The following is a 6599-nucleotide window of genomic DNA, read 5'->3' as shown; positions in this document are numbered from 1 at the left end:
CGCCTGAATGGGTGGGGGTAGGAGAGGGGAGAAGAAGAAAAAAAAAACATAAGCGCGGTGTCGGCAAAGCTGATTTGAAAGAGGCTTTCGTCCGACCAGCCGCGTATGCCCGGTCGCCTCTGTCTATCAATACAGCGCCGGTCTTAAGTTAAAAAAACAAAAACTCACCCATCCCCGGCAGTGCCGAGGACACCTAGCAAGGTCCTTTAGATTCGCACCGGAAATCAGCGGCGGAAGGAAGGTGGGAGTTGTAGTCCGAGGAGGAGTTGATGCTCCTATTGGCTGCAACTGGAGGCTCGCAGGCGTTTGGATGGGGGCACGGATGAGCGCGGAATCCCTGGGAGCCGCGGGGCGCAGGGACAGGTAAGCCCACCGGCCCGAGGATCGTGTTCTCCCGATCGGGATCTTTCTTTTGACCACCAGGGTGTTCTTTGCCTCCCTGTCTCGTAAAGATTAAAGGTTCTAATGGCGTCGCGGCCGCCCCGCTTGACTTTTAACAGTAACAAGAGCTGGAAGGGACCTTTGGAGGTCATCTAACCCAACCCCCTGCTCCCGCAGGAGGCCTGTACTCTAGGGATTCGAACTGCCGACCTTTCTGGTCAAGCTCAGCCTGCTAGTATCCATTATTGATGTAGCCCAGCCAAGAGATCGCAGGTTGCACTTGTGGAAACTATGTGCCGCAAGGAGTATTGAGAAATCCTTGAAAAATGACATTTATTTACTTATCTGGTGGGAATGACCCTTGATCTATTCAGCCTCTTATAGAGGGGATGGGGGTGCAGGGATCAAGCTTTGATTGTACTAGTCTTGCTGGTACCCTGGGGGTTTGCATTAAAGCTTTGCTGGCTGGGGAATTCTGGGTGTTGAAGTCCTCCAGGCTTAAAGTTGCCAAGGTTGGAGACCCCTGCATTAAAGGATGGTGGCTTAGCTACCCTTTCCCGCCAATTTGTGATTATCGCCATCCCCGATTTTTTGAATGGAGATATTGCTTCTGGAAAGCAACTGCCTCTCTCTCTCTCTCTATATATATATATATATAGTTAGGCATTTTAAAGAAGATAAACCGTGATTAAAAGAAAGAAAAAAATACGGAGATAAAATACAACTACATAAACAAGCAATTAAAATGACTAAAGATTATAGCTATTGAATATATATTTATATTCCAATATCTCAGGGGTTGCCACAAAGAAGAGGACGTATTCTCCAAAGCACCTGAGGGTAGAACAAGAAGCAATGGGTGTAAACTAATCAAGGAGAGAAGCAACTTAGAACTAAGGAGAAATTTCCTGACAGTTAGAACAATAAGTGGAACAACTTGCCTGCAGAAGTTGTGAATGCTCCAATGCTGGAAATTTTTAAGAAAATGTTAGTTAACCATTTGTCTGAAGTGCTGTAGGGTTTCCTGCCTGGGCAGGGGGTTGGACTAGAAGACCTCCAAGGTCCCTTCCAACTTTGTTGTTGTTGTTGTTGTTGTTGTTATTCAGAAGATTAAACATTGCTACAGTCTAAGCTAAACACGATATCAAGAACTATGATCGACATATTATAAATCAGCAAATGAGATTTCTCTGCTGGAGTAAAGGAAGCCTAGGATCTAAAATATGGACTATATATAGGAACCTAGATTTTAAATTGGTGCAAATCTGTATATTAAATTGTAATAGTTTCAGTTTGAGTTTAATTTGGTTCTTAGATTAACCTTAACATTCAGTTATTGTAGACATGCAAGCATGCTCCTACAACTTCATCCAATTCTTATTCATCCAATAAGAAAATTAAGGAACCTTTTAGTTTTCTTATGTAGGATGTACACCAAAGATGGCATTTAAATCCGTTGTACGAGGTGCAATGACAATAAATTAAATTCTTCAGGGATTCCAACCTGAGTGTCCCAGGGGTACTTATTTGCCTATTGCAAAAGAAATAATGAAATTATACTGCAATTGTGAGTTGGCATTTTTTTTGCAAAAATTTGGTAAGTGTAAAATGACGGCGCAGATTGCATCCAATCATTAGCGAAGTATTTTTTCCTATGCATTTTGTATGTGGTAAGGGATTAGTGACTGGTAATGCAGAGATGCGAGTCAAGCTATCGACTCTTCTTTCTCCTTTCTAGTGTACTGTCACTTCCTCTAATCACTAGTCATGTAGTGCATAACTTGCTGAAGTAAGCAGGCTGCTGCAATAACTGGGCATTTTCATCTTGGAAAAGGACAACTTCCCATGGTTCTTGCATTCATTTCCGCTTTCTCTTCCTGCATGCTCATTGCTGAGATCCAATATCCATCCTCCAATATCTCTCTCTTGGTGATTCACAGGCTGTCAATGTCAGGATAGGAAGCTGGTGACAGTGAAGGTCCTTTTGTTGTCATTGTCCTCGCTTGAAGTAGCCACAGAGATCCTGGCGAAAGCCAACAAAGGAAGAAGAACCTGCTTGTAAGTGAAGCTGTGACTTCCTGTTGAGTTCTGTTAATTCTGCCATTGTTACCCCAAAATACCCAAAGTATCCCACAATTCAGAAGTAGATGCTGCATGCACTATGCTTCCAATTTAATGCAGTGGCCTTTGTGGGCAAATGTTGTATGCATGTTCTTGCTGATATTTGTGTATCTATTCAGGGCTACACAATGAGGGAAGGTTGTTCCCCTCTTCCTAATTCTGTGTCTTCTCATCCAACCACCTCTTTGGAAGACCCCAGACCATCCACTTCTGCTATGGCACTAGAGGAACTGGATAGTCCCAGACGACATGGTAAGTCAGCTGTTAGGGTTCCGCTGGATGCCCTAATTAAATCATGAGTTTGGAGCCAAGCTTCAAAAGAAATCCAGTTATTTATTAGGAGCATCATGTCGGCACGTTCCCAAGTGAAGCCAGCTCTGACCCTATGTAATTTACCCTCCAATTATGACCATTTCCCCCCTCCCCCCCCCCAGGGTGTATCATTAATCACATTCACCAATGAAGCAATTTCAAGGGTTGTAGAGGTCACTCCCTTCGGCTGCTGTAGGTAACCTTGGGATACAGCCTTGAGAGAGAGAAGCGTGGAATGTGCATCTGTCTTTGGCAGCTGTGCCAGTTCACCGGTTTCCCATCCCCCCTGGCCTATGGCAACTCGAGAGCACACCAGGGATGCTTTGTGAGTTGACATCAGCATCTCAAAACCTCTGCCACTGGGGGCTACTATTTGGCTATGTGCCAAATGCCTTAGAGAGGTATGCTTTGCCCATTTTGCCTCTACCTAATGCCAAGCTCCCTCTTGACCCAGTTTAAAGTGAATGTGGTATAATAAACACCCATTATCTAGTGGGAATAATTTCATGTAGTCTTCCAAAGTATTCATATTGTATCTCAAATAGCTTTCACACTGTGCCACAGGGAAACTACAAAGGAAAGGAATGGAGACCAGAGATGCTTCAACAGTTCTAGCACCAACATCACAGCCAAAGGAAGGAAGTACCAGCATGGAGGCCTTTCGCCTGTCCCTAGAGGATCTCAGGGTAGCGGTCCTCCAGAACTGTAAGCCTGAAGCACTTTCAATTTTGTCTTATTCATGTACTCACTTGACACGGAAGCACAGGGGTTTGCCTCTTTGGCCACATTCCATAAAAATAGCTAGGAACAATATTCCCAGGTTTGCCCGAGAAGAGGGAAAGGTGCTTCGAGTCAAATGAATTGGCCAATCAAAATCAAGATGGAAGCTCAGATAGAAATGAAGATCTTGAAATCCAAGAGAGAAGTCATTTTACTGAACAACTTTATACTTCTTTAGAATTGTTCCAAGTCTTACTTTGTTGTTGTTAGTTGCGAAGTCGTGTCCAACCCATCGCGACCCCATGGACAACGTTCCTCCAGGCCTTCCTGTCCTCTACCATCCTCTGGAGTCCATTTAAACTCATGCCTACTGCTTCAGTGACTCCATCCAGCCATCTCATTCTCTGTCGTCCCCTTCTTTTTTTGCCCTCAATCTTTCCCAGCTTTAGGCTCTTCTCCAGTGAGTCCTTCCTTCTCATTAGGTGGCCAAAGTATTTCAGTTTCATCTTCGCCATGACAAAGCAGTAATCCATGAAGGGGAAGTCTTACTTACACACTCCCATTAGACCTGCGTAGTGGAAAGGAACAATCTCTGTTGAAACCATTCCCCTTTAGACTGGTGCTGTGCCCAGAGTGCTCACCAAACCAAAGATGGCTCTAAGAAGACCATCTTGAGATTCATCTTGTTCATCAGACCACTCTTGAGAGGGAAAGCCCTGAACAGCTTTAACTTGAGGAAGATGCTTAACTGAGATGCCGAGTGTTCCTCACCGTGCAGGCTAAGGAATTCTTGGAGTTAAAGTCCATACATCTTAAAGTTGCCGAAGTAGAGAAACACTGCATTAACCTTTCCTGGCTCTCCTTGGAAATATGGTTTTAATATACTGTACTTTTCAGAGTATAAGACACACTTTTTCCCCCCTAAAAGAGGGTGGAAATGTTGGTGCGTCTTATACACTAAATGCAGCCATTTTTTGGTCCCGCGGGTCCCGTTAAACAGGGCCTGCAGAGGGTTTGGAAGGCCTGCAGAGTGCTCCTGGGGGCTGGGGAGGGCAAAAAAGTGACGCGTGGGGCATTTGAGAGGCCAAAAACGGGACATACAGAGGGTTGAGGAGGCCTACAGAGTGCTCCTGGGGGCCGGGGAGGGCAAAAACTTTTTTTCTTGTTTACCTCTTTGAAATCTTGGTGCATCTTATATTCCGGTGCATCTTGTAGTCCGAAAAATATGGTATCTCTTTCCTGTTGGCTCCCTCTTTGGTAACCAAGAACAAGAACTTCATTTACTGTAAGCTCATGGGATGTGGTACATTTAAAATAGGCTTTCCCCCCCAATTCTAAATGCAATCACTGCCATCAGCTTTGGTGATATAGCTTCTTACTTCACCTCTCTTTGACCTCTCTTGACAGTGAAAACCATGAACCGTCGTCTTGAGGCACAGAACAGAAGACTCTGCGCTCTGGAAGAATGGAGAGCGGAGTCAGAGGCCCATAGAAACGGTTTGCCCTAACCCTCCACGTTCTTCAGTCCTCCACCTTGTTTCATTTTCCATTTGTTTTAGGGTTTTGTATGTATTTAAATAAACCTTTTGCGAAGGGAGGCGTCAAACAAATGTCTTATTTTATTTTACTCATTTGATTTATAAACTCATTTTTCAGGATGAGTGGAAGATACAGCACTCTCCCCTCAATTTTCTTCCCACAGCAGCAATTATCTGAAATAAAGACCTACTCCATTATGTATCTTAACCACTATGCTATTCTGGCTCTTTTCCAGGCTTTTTCCACACAGCAGAAGTCCCGCTATCTTCATTCTCACTGGGTGTTGGATGGAGAAGGGGCAGCTTGGCCATAAATACAGCTGCTTTTGACATTCACAAATCATTCACTCTCCTCTCCTTTCACATTCAACTTCTTTGCTACCCTACAACCCCTATTGGTGGCAATTTAATCCACACACATTAACGATATTCCAGAGATTAAGTTGCATTGATTGTAGGACATCGAGCCACTTTGACTTCTCTCACCTATGAATCAAACAAATGGAATGCTTTCCTTCAAAACAAATTCAGGCATTTTCTATTGAACGTAGAAAGTGCTGCCATTTTTCGGACACTTTTTGTCATGAAATCAAATATTTTCACAGGTAACCATTGCAGCTGGTAAGAAACCTAGCCCGACAACATTTCAACGTTTCAAATTATGACCTAGAATGTGCTTATCCCCCAAAAGCACCTTGATCTTGACTATCTCGGGAGAATTTCTCTTAGGTTTATTTTGAAAATATCGATATTGCAGTAGTTTTATTTATTTATTTTATTTATTTATTTTATTTATTTTATTCAATTTTTATACCGCCCTTCTCCCGAAGGACTCAGGGCGGTGTACAGCCAAGTAAAAAATCACAGTATAAATATTAAAAGAAATTAAAACAAATATATTATAAGGTGGCCAAATTTAAAACGAATTAAAATATTAAAATATAAATAACCCCAATAAAATTTTATAAAATTTTAGGCCAGTCCCGTTTGAATAAATAAGTGCATTTTCAGCTCACGGCAAAAGGTCCGAAGATCAGGCACTTGACGTAAACCAGGGGGAAGCTTGTTCCAGAGCGTGGGAGCTCCCACAGAGAAGGCCCTGCCCCTGGGGGCCGCCAGCCGACATTGTTTGGCGGACGGCACCCTGAGAAGGCCCTCTCTGTGAGAGCGTACGGGTCGGTGGGAGGCAAACGGTAACAGCAGGCGGTCCCGTAAGTACCCGGGTCCTAAGCCATGGAGCGCTTTAAAGGTGGTAACCAAAATCTTAAAGCGCATTGAATTGCATCTCTTTCCCTCACCCCAGATTCCCAGCAATGGAGTTGTCTCTGTTGTTTTTCAGTCACTCCCCATCAACACTTTGTAAACTGCTTTCTGCAGGCTACTAGGAAGAAGGAAAGAGTCCGAAATCTCAATACCAAGCATATTAATTCCACCCACAGGTAGTGGTGCAAGGGAATAGTGATGCTAATAAGTCCAGGTCTGTGGAAGTACCTGGAAGTAGCACAGATATATGGGTTGTGATTGGCT

At 43.8% G+C, this 6599-nt stretch overlaps 1 long non-coding RNA gene across 1 annotated transcript; it reads left to right on the top strand.

Moving 5' to 3' along the window:
* The first annotated feature begins 230 nt into the window (after positions 1-230).
* On the top strand, positions 231-5144 carry LOC131200906 (uncharacterized). The gene is made up of 5 exons (XR_009155725.1): positions 231-363; positions 2322-2439; positions 2622-2754; positions 3379-3519; positions 4942-5144. It is a non-coding gene; the product is annotated as an uncharacterized LOC131200906 (long non-coding RNA).
* Positions 5145-6599: the final 1455 nt, after the last annotated feature.

This window comes from Ahaetulla prasina, chromosome 6 (genome assembly GCF_028640845.1).
Source record: "Ahaetulla prasina isolate Xishuangbanna chromosome 6, ASM2864084v1, whole genome shotgun sequence".
Taxonomy (NCBI): Eukaryota; Metazoa; Chordata; class Lepidosauria; order Squamata; family Colubridae; genus Ahaetulla; species Ahaetulla prasina.
Note: the sequence above shows the minus strand (reverse complement) of the source record. Positions and strands in the feature narration are given on the sequence as shown.